This window comes from Polyodon spathula, chromosome 28 (genome assembly GCF_017654505.1).
Source record: "Polyodon spathula isolate WHYD16114869_AA chromosome 28, ASM1765450v1, whole genome shotgun sequence".
In the NCBI taxonomy this organism is placed as follows: domain Eukaryota; kingdom Metazoa; phylum Chordata; class Actinopteri; order Acipenseriformes; family Polyodontidae; genus Polyodon; species Polyodon spathula.
The window spans coordinates 8,551,568-8,568,520 of record NC_054561.1 but is presented as its reverse complement, the minus strand read 5'-3'; the positions used below and the strand labels follow the sequence as shown (position 1 = coordinate 8,568,520).

At 40.0% G+C, this 16,953-nt stretch overlaps 1 protein-coding gene and 1 pseudogene across 1 annotated transcript in view; both read right to left on the bottom strand.

Annotated features, from left to right (window-relative positions):
- Positions 1 to 16,953, bottom strand: part of LOC121301963 (zinc finger protein 135-like) — a gene marked incomplete at its 5' end in the record, with an annotated part of 125,007 nt that overhangs the window by 43,561 nt on the left and 64,493 nt on the right. The window lies entirely within an intron of this gene.
- On the bottom strand, positions 13,190 to 13,357 carry LOC121302044 (annotated as a pseudogene).

Here is a 16,953-nt window from a genome sequence, read left to right as displayed (position 1 = left end):
ATTTATTTATTTTTGCTCATTTGAACAATAATGTGAGTCAAATATCACCACACGAAAGAAGACATTTCCATGGATAACATAAATCACAGTTAAACATTTTACAGTGGCTTGCGAAAGTATTGACCCCCCTTGGCATTTTTCCTATTTTGTTGCCTTACAACCTGGAATTAAAAGGTTTTTATTTGGATTTCATGTAATGGACATACACAAAATAGTCCAAATTGGTGAAGTGAAATGAAAAAAATAACTTGTTTCAAAAAATTCTAAAAAATAAATAATTAAAAGTGGTGCGTGCATATGTATTCACCCCCTTTGCTATTAAGCCTCTAAATAAGAATGGTGCAACCAATTACCTTCAGAAGTGATAATTAGTTAAATAAAGTCCACCTGTGTGCAATCTAAGTGTCACATGATCTGTCACATGATCTCAGTATATATACACCTGTTCTGAAAGGCCCCAGAGTCTGCAACACCACTAAGCAAGGGGCACCACCAAGCAAGCGGCACCATGAAGACCAAGGAGCTCTCCAAACAGGTCAGGGACAAAGTTGTGGAGAAGTACAGATCAGGGTTGGGTTATAAAAAAATATCCGAAACTTTGAACATCCCACGGAGCACCATTAAAGCCATTATTAAAAAATTGAAAGAATATGGCACCACAACAAACCTGGCAAGAGAGGACCGCCCACCAAAACTCACGGACCAGGCAAGGAGGGCATTAATCAGAGAGGCAACAAAGAGACCAAAGATAACCCTGAAGGAGCTGCAAAGCTCCACAGCGGAGATTGTATCATCTGTCCATAGGACCACTTTAAGCCGTACACTCCACAGAGCTGGGCTTTACGGAAGAGTGGCCATTGCTTAAAGAAAAAAATAAGCAAACACGTTTGGTGTTTGCCAAAAGGCATGTGGGAGACTCCCCAGACATATGGAAGAAGGTACTCTGGTCAGATGAGACTAAAATTGAGCTTTTTGGCCATCAAAGAAAACGCTATGTCTGGCGCAAACCCAACACCTCTCATCACCCCGAGAACACCATCCCCACAGTGAAGCATGGTGGTGGCAGCATCATGCTGTGGGGATGTTTTTCATCGGCAGGGACTGGGAAACTGGTCAGAATTGAAGGAATGATGGATGGCGCTAAATACAGGGAAATTCTTGAGGGAAACCTGTTTCAGTCTTCCAGAGATTTGAGACTGGGACAGAGGTTCACCTTCCAGCAGGACAATGACCCTAAGCATACTGCTAAAGCAACACTCGAGTGGTTTAAGGGGAAACATTTAAATGTCTTAATGACCTAGTCAAAGCCCAGACCTCAATCCAATTGAGAATCTGTGGTATGTCTTAAAGACTGCTGTACACCAGCGGAACCCATCCAACTTGAAGGAGCTGGAGCAGTTTTGCCTTGAAGAATGGGCAAAAATCCCAGTGGCTAGATGTGCCAAGCTTATAGATACATAACCCAAGAGACTTGCAGCTGTAATTGCTGCAAAAGGTGGCTCTACAAAGTATTGACTTTGGTGGGGTGAATACTTATGCACGCTCAAGTTTTCTGTTTTTTTGTCTTATTTCTTGTTTGTTTCACAATAAAAAAATATTTTGCATCTTCAAAGTGGTAGGCATGTTGTGTAAATCAAATGAAACAAACCCCCAAAAAATCCATTTTAATTCCAGGTTGTAAGGCAACAAAATAGGAAAAATGCCAAGGGGGGTCAATACTTTCGCAAGCCACTGTACATGTGCAATCTGCCCACAGTGGAAAAAAAAACAGAAACGTGTTATAAGCCTGGCCTTTGTCTCCCTCTTCAGGACACACTGTGCAGCTGCGCAGAGCCTGATTGAAAGCAATTCTTTTCACTTGGCGTGGTTCTATTGGGAATGTAGGGCCCTATTCACATAACCTTGAGGACTTTTCCAAGCATTGTTTTGTTAAAGACGCTATTTAAAAGATGGTGGTTTAAAGCAAGTTAAATCAAGTTTTTTAGAGGGTGAGAAGTTTATTAATTATTATTTATTACGTTTCTGTTTAGTTTTTTTTTATTATTATTCAAAGTACTGTTCCAGGTCAAAAATCTTCATAATCGGGTTTTAAATTAAAACAAAAACATGCATGTAAATAAGCACCATTTTAATAACCTTTTTTTATGTTTCTGTACTTCAATTAATGCAAACCTTTTTTCATGTACTTTTTATTTAAATGATTTGTACACGTTTTAATTTTCAATAATTATTTTGTTCGGCACCTACTTCTGAAATGAATATAAACTAACTGAAGAAAATGTTAAACACACATAAAATATATTCTACTATAACAATGACCACACAGTGTTGCTTTAACTAAACAATAGCAGTAGAGCAGCCTGTTTCATACTGGTCTTTGTCCAGTCACTGCTGGGTGTGATGTAAGAAGGAATAAAACAAAGTGATTCAGCCTATTGTATCTTTCAAAGGTTTGCCTGCCAGTTGAAGGAGCCAATGATAGCAGGGTAATACTATTGTGAAGCTGCTCAAAGAACACTACAGGTACAGTCCTGAATCCTCCTAGAGGCTGAGGGGGTAAAGTATAGAAGAACTGAAATGTCCGCACTGGACAAACAAACACCAAAAATATAACAAAGTTACATAATGAATGGAAAGAGATAGTACAATATTGTGGGAGAAAATACAAGCAAGTTTTTCACACCTTCCGCATGTCCAGCTGGCACGAACCCGTGGGACTCTGTTGTCTTGAGAGTGAAAGCTCGGGTTCAAATGATTTCAGTCGCTTCTCGATCAAGCTATCAGACACTTCCAGATGGTTAGTAAAGCTAACAGCCCCTAAAAGAGTCTAAAACATCCCATTTAAAACCCATGAAATCCCCATGCAGCCAGTCTACCCAGGCTAAGTGCTTGAGAAAGAGAGAGGGAGAGAGGTCTAAAGGGAAGGGGTGTATATCTCACTGCTCATGAACACACTGCTTCCAGGTAGGAAACCCACTGATCCTCAACTACTGCTCCTAGTGATCTCACACAGCTCCAATCCTCCAAGTCCACAGCTTGAGTTGCAATCTGGTTTCTCAGCTTCTCACATGGCACAGCACACAGCTACCAACTTACAGCTCCCAGCTCCAGCATAGTTCATCTCCAGCACCCCCTCCTCAATACTACCCAGCCCACACTATATACTCTCAATCCATCATGTCTCATTAACAGTGGCAGCTGCCGGTCAAAAAAAATGGGGAGGCAGAAAAAAAAAACAGAGGTCTTGGGGTCCCCTGAAGCCACCAGTAGCAGAAGAATAGTATTATTCTATTGTGACTGACAACACTTTTCATATCTTAATGTTTTACCCCAATTCAAAGCTGTTAAACACAGCCAGCATAAAAAAGAAAACTGCAGCCCAGCAGAATTGATTCTAATAAACGTAACTGTTCCACACTGCCAGCGCATGTTTAAAATACAACATTAATATTGCATTTAGATTTCAAGAGACTTTAACATGCTTTGCATGAAATAGTTTCAAAGCAAATTTGTTAAAGCAGGAGAAAGGCAGACACAACTCAAGCACACCCTGTCCACTTCATATGCTCAACTTAATAAATGCCCAACAGAATAATTAGATACCATTCTGCACTTAAGAAACATATATATTTAATATAAAAGAAGCAATTCAAACTGGAGCCAGAAACTTTATTTTAATTATGATTAAAAACATGGTAGTAACAGCATGTATTATGTGTTATGACAACTGAATAGATTATATAATCTGCAATAAATCAAAATATAAAACTAAATATTAGCTGTAAGCAAATCAGGACAAATAACACTAAACACAAATGATTGACACTTCATTGTCTGGGTCATTTATTTTGTATTTTAAATAAATCTGCTTACTGACAAAAGGTTTTTTATTATCTGTACACAAAACAGAACTTCTGCCAAAGCATTGTCAATATGGTGTAAGGCCTCCATGGGCAGCCACCACGGCACTGATTGGACGTGGCAGATAGCGATTCTGCAAGGTGCTTTTCAAATTGTGCTGGAGGGATACGGGACCATTCCTCAATGATTACCAGCCTCTAAAGCCTTCAGGTTGTGTTGTATTGGGGGTGGAAATCTGCAGTCAAGTCTGAGTCACATAACTTTAGAGACTGTTCCTTGTGAAAAAGCCTCAGTAGTAATTTGTGCCTTCTGGAAAAAAGGAATGACCTGCCAACCAAGCACCTCTTATCAGCCCTCTATCAAAGTCTATCAGGTCTGTGGTCCCATCGTGACTGAAATGGACTTGTGTCAGGGATTTGCATCTTTTACACATCACAGAATACATGTCAGGGATAACATTTCAATCAGTCATATGGATGTCACAAAAGTGTCTGCTGCATGTAGCAGGTTTTCCAGTGTTTCTGTCCAATTTTTGTTGTCACCATTGAAGAAATTCAGAACCGAAAGTCAGAACTCCAACACTGAGCATTTTTTTTCTTCCCCCTGCTGGGAAAAAACAAAAAAATGCAGTTCAGTCCACCTCACTGTAAGGGTTGTTGGAGATCGGCTTTCCCTTGTAAATACCACCTGCTGGCTACAATCTTACAGTGTAGCAATACCATTTACATTTCTCCAGCGTGCCAGTGGCCATCAAAGGTGAACATTTGCCCACTGAAGTCTGTTACGACGCTGAGCTGCAGTCAGGTCAAGACCCTGGTGAGGACGACAAGCACGCACATGAGCTTCCCTGAGACGGTTTCTGACAGTTTGTGCAGAAATTCTTCAGTTGTGCAAACCCACAATTTCATCAGCTGTCTGGGTGGCTGGTCTCAGACGATCCTGCAGGTGAAGAAGCCGGATGTGGAGGTCCTGGGCTGGCGTGGTTACACATGCTCTGCGGTTGTGAGGCCGGTTGGACGTACTGCCAAATTCTCTAAAACGATGTTGAACATTCAATTCTCTGGCAACAGCTCTGGTGGACATTCCTGCATTCAACATGCCAATTGCACGCTCCCTCAAAACTTGAGACATCTGTGGCATTGTGTTGTGTGACAACATTTTAGAGTGGCCTTTTATTGTCCCAAGCAGAAGGTGCACCTGTGTAATGATCATGTTAATCAGCTTCTTGATATGCCACACCTGTCTGGTGGATGGATTATCTTGGCAAAGGAGAAATGCTCACTAACAGGGATGTAACAAATTTGTGCAACAACATTTGAGAGAAATAAGCTTTTTGTGTGTATGGAAAATTTCTGGGATCTTTTATTTCAGCTCATGAAACATGGGAGCAACACTTTACATGTTGCCTTTAAGTTTTTGTTGAGTGTATTTGACTTTTCACTTGACTTTTCTTTCAACTATTCAGCCAAGGAGACCAACACCTTGACAACATGTCTTTATTAACTTATTTGACTTGAAGGCATTTAAAAACATTTTTTTAAGACAGAGGTAAAAGGCAAGTAAGGCAAACTCTACTGTAAAATATTTGCAGCTCACACACACACACACAGAGTAGAGGGTATGAATGGATCATACTTTTAATACAACATGTAACACTTTGGATTTCAATATATTTTCATTCATCACATTGATCTGTCAAGTTCACAACTATCAGGGCAGTAGAAATTAGGCTGTATCGGATAAAACCAGAGACCAAAACCCCTAATGCAGGTCCAGACACACGCAAACATGCAGCCTGTGTACCTAAACCTTCATTTCAAAATGCATTCGAGAAAGAGGGTTACAAAGAAAAGAGCACACCTGTTAGTTACTGTGCACAGACCTCCACTCACTGGAATGTGAAACTGGCTAAACCTCCCAATGCAAAAGCACCAGAAGATGTGATCCACTGTTAGCTAAGCTCCTGCACCTGAATAAGCAGTGAACTGGGTGAAGTTCAGCAGAGCTGTGTCTAGTGTTCACACCAAGTTCATTAGTGGGTTGGGTCTGCACTCAGCACGTCTCCATTGGAGTGGAGTGTCAGCAACAAAGCTAACTTGGCAAACAAACCCAACTGAGTCCAGCTGAAGAGGGGAGGTCGGTTCACTTGCTAAACTGCAGGGTGAACAACAGGGGAACTCAGCTGGTCTGCACACAGGAAACAAACCACACACTTCGACCTTTGTAGCTAGATGAGGAGAAAGTGAAGTTTCACGCCTGATTTTGTGTAGTTGGTTGGTAGTGTTGCGTCTGTAAAGCTTGGTCACAAACAAAAAACACTAAGTAATGAAAGAAACAAGGGCACTTAGAAATCCAGGCAGAATAATCCTCCAGTGCTGCTTCCATAGCAATACAAAGAGATAAAAAATGAAACACATGCTGACAAAAACAGAACAATCCTCTAAGCACTGCCAGCTTAAAAATACCCCAAGATGCATTGCAGACATTGTGAACATCCAGTCCACTTATCATAAAAAAAACTTCACTTGCAAACTGGTCCCTTGATGCCGGCTCTGCCTCTGCCTGCTTGTCTGCTCTGGGGTGGAGGGCAGTGTTCAGGCCCTTTTACCCCAGCAGGCTGCGAATGACACCTTGGGCGCTGATGGCAAGCCAAAAGGCGTGAGAATTTGGAGGCAACCTCCGTGGCCTTGTGGGACCTCTCAAGGCTCACATCAATGGTTGCCCCAAAAGTCTGGCCCGGTGTAATGGGGGCAACCAGTAATGCCACCATTCCGGTCTCCACGACCTTGGCTTGGGTCACCCACAAATGCCACCAGTGACCTCCCGGATGCCTGGCCTAACTCCCCCATTAGGTCAATCATCGCCTTTGCCACTGCCTGGAGCTCCCCTATGTCTGCCTCTGTGGATCTTTCCTGCAGCCTCTCCACTAACTGGTTTTGACAGAGCACCAGTATCGCCATGGTGTTTTCTGCTCTTACTGACAGCGCTGCCGATGCATATGCCTTATTGAGCATGGCATCTGTTGTTCTGCAAGGCTTACACGGGCAGGTTGGGTCCTTATTCCCCCTGGTGAAGGTGGAACCTTGCACCAATACCGTGACCATGTCCCCGATAGTGGGGAATGTGCCTAGGCCTGTTTCTTGGGCTCCTGCAGTATGCAGCAGAGACTCTGCTGTTCTGGAGGCTGAGGGTGCAGACGCTGGGTTGCTCCAGGAGGAGCGCACCAATTCCAGGAAGTCCTGGCACAAAGAGAGGGCTTGCTGTGGGTGCCTTGAAACACTTTCACGTTGGGCTAGCATTACAGATGCCCCGTCCGATGTAAATCCCACAATTTTCTCTACAGAGTACTTGTTTCGGTCATTTTCCAAACAACCAACAATGGCTTCACTCAGATTTTGTGCATTACAACGCTCGGTTATGTCAATTAAGCTCAAAAACTCAGAGCGAATTTCACCTGCATCAACATTCACAAAACGATGATAAATTATTATTTGACTCTTGTCACTGTGGTCAGTGCTCTCGCCGCACATTAAGTTTACAAACGGTGCATTTATTGCTGCTTGAACAGTTTCACTGTAAAGATAGCACCTAAATCCTTGGTGTTTCTTGACACAGTTTTTTCACTGCAATGCAGTCTTTGAAAAGGAGCAGAGTTTGGGTCATTTTTTCAGCCACTTCTTTGAAAATGACGCCTGCTGTAAATGGCAGTTTGGCTTTTGTAAACTGTAGGCAAGGCAAAGATCAAACTGAAAAAATAATGTACATTTCAGAGTTATGCAAAAAGGCCTTTTTCAGGGAACAAGTAATGGGTTAACAACTTACAGCTGTTCTGCAGCAATGGAAGTAAATTAAGCCTTGAAAGTTGATGCTAACAATTCCTACAGGTGTCCCAACTTTTGTTGATTACTTACAAACCCTCTGTCTGTATAAAAGCAGTGTTGGAACAGACTGTGTTACTACACCCTCTTAAGCATTATTTGGACAGTATTGTACTGCAGGAAGTAGTATATTGCTATCATAATGGCGAGAAAAAAGGAAATTAACAAAGGAAGACAGACAGACCATTATAACCCTTAAAAGTGTAGGTCTTTCCTTTAGAGAAATTGCAAAGAAAGCCACGGTGTTACTGAGTACAGTTTCCTACACTATCAAAAGGCACTTGGAAACTGGAGGAAACTCTGACATGAAGAGGTCTGGCAGCCCCAAAGCCACAACAGAATCAGAAGACAAGTTTCTGAGAGTCAACAGCTTGAGTGATAGGCGGGTCACAGGACAACAGCTTCAAGCACAGCTTAACACTGGTCAAAGTAAGCAAGTCTCAGTTTCAACTGTGAAAAGAAGACTTCGAGCTGCAGGTTTGACAGGTCGAGTGATAGTAAGAAAGCCATTGCTAAGATGGCAAAATAAGAGAAAGAGGCTTGCCTGGGCCAAGAAGCACCGCCAGTGGACTACTGTCTGGAAAGATATGTCTAATTATATATATATATATATATATATATATATATATATATATATATATATATATGTTGTTCATATCTTTCTCAAGGGAGTCTGTGTTTGAATCAAAACATTGAAGGTATTTCCAGGTGTTTGATGGCATGACAACGACTTGTTATTGTTTATATTTATTCTTACATGATGTCATGGTGTTCTATAGATTGTGTCATTATTTGCACTAATATCTTTAACTCTATTTCAATTCTAATTAGCATTATTTTATATAAACTTATATTTCTATTCTCATTCAATGCTGGCTCTGAGGATCAGCCTTGATCTCCCCAGTGCATCAGCATGCATAGCTTTTAAATTAATTTTGTTAATTTCTTTATTTAAATGTTATATATTTATTGGAGTTAATTAGTTCATTCTTTTCTGTTGAGTCTCGCTGGCATCATCGTGTTCAGTCTATTTATCCATTTACTTTCTTTTATTCTTCTATATGTCGCATTGTCTAATTTTAGCTGTTCTAATACGACAAACTTGACATCATTCATGTCATGTCCTTGACTGCTCAAGTGCTGTTCTATTGGTTCATTCATTTTTTTATTGCTAAGTAATGAAATATGGTTCTGAATTCTTTTATATAAACTTGTTCTGCAATTTGCTTAAACTCTTTTACAGATTTATTGATCTCATTGCTTTTAACTTCTTCATCTGTATCCGTATTCTTTAATTCACATTGTACAGATTTCATAGAGTCCTCTGTGTTCATTATCACTATTCCTGAACCTTTATCTGCTGCTCTTATTCTTATATCCTCATCATTTAACACTCAGTCACAGCTTGTTCTTCAGTACGGGTTCGATGAAGTTTACCTTTTTTCTTGAGTCCTGCTATAATCTCTTGTTTAACTGCTTCAATATACATATCTAACCATTTCTCTCTGCCATCCGTTGATATCACATGCGGGCACAGGCAGTCATTGTGTTAAATACCAGAAACACATCACTGACAATGCGGAATTCAAAAACAAGTACTACTGAACAGATAAACCGTGTGCATTCACCGGTTTAAACGAGTTCTGTGGGCCTTAATCTGCAAAATAAAAGCAAACACCGCCTCGCTTGGCTTCCTTCTGAACAAACCAGCATATTTAATGATCCAGCTGTTCCACAGTGAGACACGCCCCCTGTGAGCTCATTAATTCGGCGCGGCTCTGAGCGGGTTCCAATGCGCAGAGCAGGCGTGAACTTTATAAAGACGGCAGAACCTTGCGCTCGCTATTCCTTATCCAAAGCTGCCATCGTGTGGCCATTTAGTAGAACTGTTGGTTCTATTAAACATAACATTTAAACCAAAAATCTGAACATAGCTCAATTGCCCTTTGAAATGACATATTAACCGATAACTGTGCAAAAATAGACATTTCAGATACATACTTAAAATATAGCAAAAACAATATTTACAGCTCTTATTTGAAATCATTCTCATGCATTTATCATGCTTACTACGTGTTCTTACTGGACTCATATAAGCAAATAGTTACTATCAGGTTTAGCTGCTCTTAGTCGAATTCACTCTTATAATTTACTGTGTGCTTTGTTTTGCTCTTTCTTGAATGGATTTTATGGTAATTTCATATCTGCTCCCATGTGTATTGTGATACTTTGTACTGTGATAACTTGTAACAATTGTAAGTCTGCTAAGAAATAAACAAATAAATAATAATAATAATTTATTCGTGCTTTTTACAGATCAGCAAATTGCATTCCGCATTCACAGAAATCTTTTACTTCCCGCCCACAGCTTGCGTCTCAATTCGTGGTGACGTTGTTTTTGGTGACTCAGTTGCCATGGGAACCTTCAAAGTTCCAAGACAAACTTTCAATTGTACAGCTGTACAGGCCACGCCCCCTCAGCATGTGCTGTCTATTCACGACAACAGACTACTGAACCAATTAGATCCACATGATCGAGGGATACACAAGAAACAATCTGACAATTTCCCAAATAAACCCATCTGTGTTCAAACCTATGAGAGGAGGAATGGAACAAAAATGTTAACTGCAAAAGCAGAGCATCAAACATCAAAGACAAAGTTCAACATTTGAACTGAAGTAAGAGCTGTCAAATAGACAAAGCTCAACACTCGAAGATAATCTGCCAAATGGAAAATGCTCAGCACACTAAGTGAATTAATTATACATCAGCTAATGAATGGAATTAAGCTCAATAATTGAAATCTTTAATAAATTGATTACAATTCATATTTCCAACACACCATCCGATTTCTGTTCAGTCTGTTCTAAATCAATACTGCGCGTTTTATTTCAAGTTAAGCGCTGTACTTTCCATTTGCCGCTTGCTCATTCTATTCCCCGGGGCAGCCAGTCTTGGCAGATTTGACACGCTAAATCAAGTGGCCTCAAATAAATTGTCTACTTTAATGTCTGCTTAGCCTACCTATCAGTCTGGGAACATTGTAAAAATGGGCACTTGACTTGTGGATGTTAAGATCAGAACTCGAGCTGTCATTATCGTCTCCTCAAACTGGCGCAGGCAGCACACGTGCCTCGATTCCTGCAGGATATAAATGTGTTTCTTCATTTGCGCTGCTTCTTTTTATTATTCATTGGTGTTTGTTTACTACATGCCTTCATAGCTGAGCCTTTAATCAGAGAGTCCTTCTAGGTGACAGTCCAGTTTGTTCCGCACCTACTTCTGCCAAAGTTCAATTCAATCTTCTAAATGGGTTGTAATATAATTTCAAACGTATTATTATTATTATTAACCTACTGATTGAAAATTAGAGTGCTAATATGAAACGGGTGCACCCATCAATTACGGCTAACTAGCTCCCATTAGCACCCGACCCTCTTTATAAACCCAATGCGCACTAGGGAACCCCAAACTCAACTACTGGCTGTTTTGTTTTTCTTATTATTTCTTTGGAACGAGGAAAGCGGTTCTGCCTTGGATTTAACTCCAGTCAGATCCCCATCAAGGCACCCTCAGGACCAAATGAGGCAGATTTTGTGAACAGGAAATCCTTTCACAGCATTACTGTACAGGTACTTATGACGTTATCACTTACATGAAATTAAAAATGAGTATATAATATATACATCGTTCTGGGCTGGGTGGCTCCTTACCTGAGGACATGAAATACATACACTGAAAAAAAAAAAACCTTGCTGTGTTTCCACCCTCGGCCCGTTCACGTGTGAGGCGAACGTGATAACCACTACACTATGGAAACGCATTTGCTGGAGAGCACTTCTTTTGCTGCCCTCTAAGCATAGTGCCGAGATTTTGGATCCTGCAGTACAAGGCAGTGTTCAGTTAAAGCCCAGCTGAATGTAACAACCCATGCATGGAAGTTTCCATAGTGTAGTGGTTATCCTGTTCACCTAATGCACTAAAGGTCCCTGGTTTGAAATCTTGTGGAAACATGTACTCACTGTTTCTTTTTTTTTTTTTTTTGTTGCTGTCTGCTCTCTCTGTGAGTAAAGCACTAGACTCCGTCAAAAAGCCATACATTGCATTCCTCAACTTAACATGCATTTAAATAGAGTCAGTGTATCAGAATCTTGAAGCGAAACTGGTAGAAAACTACCTGTGCTCAAACTAGGCAGAATAATTGCATAATCTGCGATGTATTTTGGCAAATGAAAACAGACCATCTTGCAAAGTTTCCAAGGTTCAGTCTCATTTATGTTCGGCGGGTCAAAACGACGACTTTAAAAGTTGCACCCAAGAGAATGTTTGCTGGTAGAGTTCGTCTGCTGTAGCAGAGTGGCGCAGCAGAAGCGTGCTAGGCCCATAACCCAGTCGTCGATGGATCGAAACCTAGTACTAGTATTTCGTTTAATTTCTTCTCCTGTTGGCCAATTTGTTTCTTCTAAAATATTAACTCAAGGCAAGCAATTGTATTATTTTCACTACATACATGAAAACTAGAATACCGTAACCGCCTGTGATCAAACTGTGCAGAAAAGTTGCAGAATTTGCATAATGTATTTGGGAGAAAAGGAAACGGACCATCTCTGATTTTCAGCATTTCAAGGTTTGGTCTCTTGTCCCGACCAATTTCGTGGCTGATTAAAATGATTTTTAAGTTGCACGAAGAGATTTTTTTTTCTATAAGGTACTTTGTTTGTGAAACAGCTGTGAAAGAGTGGCGCAGCGGAAGTGTGCTGGGCTCTATAACCCAGACGTCAAAGAAAAAAAACATCTTTTGCTAGCCTTTTTTTCTGTTGACTAAGTAGTTTTTTTTAACTTAAGGCAAAAGACATTGTGTTATTTTCAGAACTACAGTCTGAACATTAGAACCACCTTTGATCACATTCTGCAGAGAAGTTGCATAATTTGCATGATATATTTGGGAGAAAGGAAAGCAATAAAACACAGAGTTCCCATGAATTCCATGCATGACTGTTTTTATCATATATTCATGTGTGTAAATGGTTTAGTAGGTTAACTCCCCAACCCCAAAACAGAGCTTTTCTTTCTGAGAAGAAACCGATTTCCATGTTTCTTTTTTTTTTTTTTGTGTGTCACCACAACTTTAATGCCACTGCAAAAAAAGCCAGATATCTAGTAACATGGCTTGGGAGGCAAATTGATTTTTAGCTTTTTCATTTGTCCAGAAAATTTTCTCTGTGGTGAAAGCCCTGTGTTTTGTGAAATGAAAGATGATTGTTTGTTAGCTTCCACGTTCAGAATGCGTGCCAATTGCATAGTAATCTAATTTACAAGTCAGGAGAAGCGGCCGCTAAGCCTGTAAATGCATGTTTATGTTAATAAAGAAAAAAGATCAAACACAATTGTTGGTCCTAATCAGTTGAATACAAAAACAAACCCAGAAAGTCACAGCGTCAACATTTGTTCTCTTTTTTCAATTAGATGATAGCAGACTCTGTGAGACTGTCAAAAATTGCCAGCAATGACTATATTTCAAATCACCACAGCATTGGGATTGGTTAAAGTTTTCAACTAGCAATAATCACACCTCAGACAAACCTCATGGGCTATGATACTGCCGCTGCGCAAAGCTACTGAACAAGGAATAACTAAATGCTACCCACTACAGCAAATACATTGGACTTGCCTGTGGGCAAGTTTCTTCGAAATAATACAGTAAAGTTAAATGAAGCCTCGAACACAGAGGTTTTTCTTATTTACACTGCAGCCGCACAATGCAACAGATACCACTTTTTTGATTCCAATAATATATGAACTGAAGTATAGACCGTCACTGATTTGGTGCACATAGGAGTGATGGGATAGCAAGATGCAAATTTCTCTGTTTCGCTGCTAGTTACGTTTTTTTTGTTTTTATCATGGTCACTGGTTATAAGTCTCCCCATCATTCAATGTGGGATTTCATTTTTCAATCCTTTTATTTGACAAATACCTCCATCATTAAATAAACAAATTCTCATACCAGGGCCCTGTTCCTCGTAGCTGACTAACTAAGTTAGCCGGATAACTCTCAGGATAACTTGACAGAAGTCTGGCTTTTTCCGTTCCTCGAATCAAGCTTAAAGTCTAGCCAACCAAGTTACGATAGCAACACATCCTTAATCTTGATCTGTGTATACAAACTCGTACTTCTACCCAATGAAAGCACTTGACACCCCTCTAAAATGGCAGTGCCCTTCCTTAGAGATCCCATAGATCAAGGAGCAATTTTAAATAGAATAGCTTTTCGTAGGGAAAGAGTATTGAGAGATCGCCAAGATCCTTTGCATCTTTCAGATGTTTTGTATTTGAGTGCTATAGATTCGATCGGCAAGTTAACATCTACCTAAAAAATCTACTTGAGCCACACATTGCCCATACCACCCTGCGCAGCCGTGCGTGGACAGTACCACAGACTATATGCATAGGGCTGCGCTTTTTGCTGGTGGCGCTTTCCCATAGTTGGCGATGCTGAAAATATCGGCAAAACAGGTGCATGCCATGCAGTCCAAAAGGTCTACCTCGCCCTAAAGAGATTACTTAATGTGTTCATCACATTCCCTCGACATACAAGGGAAACGCCATCAAAGAGGGCTTCTAGGCAGTCGCAGGTAATCTACTAGGTTATATGCAATTTAATGAATAGGTAATCCCATCGTTATTGTTTATTAAGTAGGCTGCATTATTATGCAGAGTTCCCCAACGTCATTGGTGCTGTGGACTGCAGACAGATCCCCATCACGGCACCCTCAGGACCAAATGAGGCAGATTTTTTTTGTGAACAGGAAATCCTTTCACAGCATTAATGTCCAGGTACTTATGTTATCACTTACATGAAATTAAAAATGAGCTACAATTCAGCAACTGATGCAAATAATCCAACATTTTAATGACAAGTATACAATGCCAGTGCTAGACAGTAGGTGTCAGACTTTGGATAATACTGTACATCATCCATGACTTGACCTCAATTATTCTCAGATGATCTGTGACAGATCCTGCGACAATGATGTTGCATGTGCGGTGCTCCACAAATTAAAAAAAAAAAACAATAATAACAATTTATGCATTTGAAATATCAGCAATTTTTTCCATGTTTCCTCTCTAGAGGGCAGCAGTCATGGCCCATACTTGGGATCAAACCTGCGACCTTGGCATTATTAGCACCACGATCTAACCAACTGGCCACAGGCATGAAGTTTTTCTCATATTAAACTGAACAATGACACATTCAAAGTAATACAAAGGCATAATGACATGCACTCAAATTACCAAGCATTCAGTGGATGTTTTAAGAAATAAATGAACAGAAAGGATTTGTCAGAAGTGGGATTCAAACCCACGTCCCCAGTGAGACTGCGACCGGAATGCAACGCCATAGACCGCACAGCCATCCTGATTTACACAGGCAGATTTTTTAAATACTGCAGTACACTCCTGAACCTGCAATGCCTGACGCTGCAGTAAACGCTGACGCTGGGGGTGCGGGTACTTATTCTTTTTTGGTTTATATTAAGGAGGGCGACCTGTTTCGTCGCTTTCTATTTAGGATCACAAGGACACTCCTCTTACAGAAAGAAAATATACGGCAAACAGAGTGAGCGCTTATCACAGTTAGAAACAAATCAGAACAGTCTGTTAGCAAATTAATTTAATCAAAAAACCACAAAGGCATTATATAAATGTTACAGATATATTTCAGATAGAAGTTGTAACACAATTGAGTATATTTCTAAACAATCCGCTAGTAACATACATCATCTCAAAGCTCTCTCGTTTATTTTAAGCTCTTATGAAAGACAAGTATGCTTGCATTATATCACCGAAAACATGATAATCCTAGCTCTTCATTTAATCCTTCAGTTTGTACCGTATGGAGATAGAAGATCCCTTTGTATTCACATTGTAATAGTTTTTGATCGAGATTACCACCTCTGCCAGCTTGAAATATTTTTTGTATGCCAGAGAATTTAAGATCTGAAACTGAATGTTTGGCATCTACAAAATGTCTAGATAGTGGTGAATGAATATCTTCTCTCCCAATGTAACTTTTATACTCGCTCATTAATGCGCAATCGTAACTGTCTAGTAGTTTTACCGTCGCGGTCAACTATCACACGGGAGAGCCCTCATCGCCAGCCACTCTCTCATAAATATCTTTTTATATATAATCTGCACATTCTTAGACAAGACGGGTAATTACACACAATAAATAGCACTGGTGTATACACACAGAGGCAGCTATGAGAAAGTAAGATATGAACCATTTCTTTACATCAAATATATTGGTTAATTGTGGGCTCTAGTTGTTAACATCACTGAGCCCCTTGTGCCTGTGGATTGCAACCACAATGTGGAAACATATAGAGAATGTATGGGAAAGGACAAGGAACATTGATTTCTAATACTGGACCCTGCCTCAATACTGTATTACATTCTGAATATGAATATAGCTGAATTATTAACTGTAGATAATACTTAGAATACCAGATCCATATTTAGCATTAAAAAGCAATACATGGGATTTCTTTAACAGTCGTTCGTTATTTTGTGTATCAGCCGCCACACAAAGCCGAGCGCAGTGCGGTATCCTGTAATGATGCTCCAGTCAGTCTGCCCGGCTGCACCTGAACCATCTTGAAAACACGAAGCCTCTAATCAGCTCATTTGTAAAAGTTAGTAAAGAATTGCGCTCTATAATATAACGAAGCTAAATCTGAACTCCCAGCCTGTGCAGCGAGAGAGGGAGAGAGGGCGGGGCAGAGAAGAGGGGGAGACGCTGCTAGGCAACCGGCTCCTGAACATTCCACTCAGCTGAGCAGAGACCGTTAGGATTTAAAAATGCGAAAGTTCCGAGGGGCGCGAGGCGCTTTGTTTAATTAACATACTGTTGCTGACATTTTAATTTTGAAGATAACCATATTTTAAATTCTCAAATAGCACTGTATTAAAAATACTTCAGTTCCAGACCGTTTCCAACAAATAAAAGAAGGTACTTATTTATAATAAGTATACAGTACTGTACAAAAGTTTTAGGCAGGTGTGACAAAATGCTGTAAAGTAAGAATGCTTTCAAAAAAAGACATGTTAATATTATTATATATATATATATATATATATATATATATATATATATATATATATATATATATATATATATATATATATATTTATAATATATAATTAACT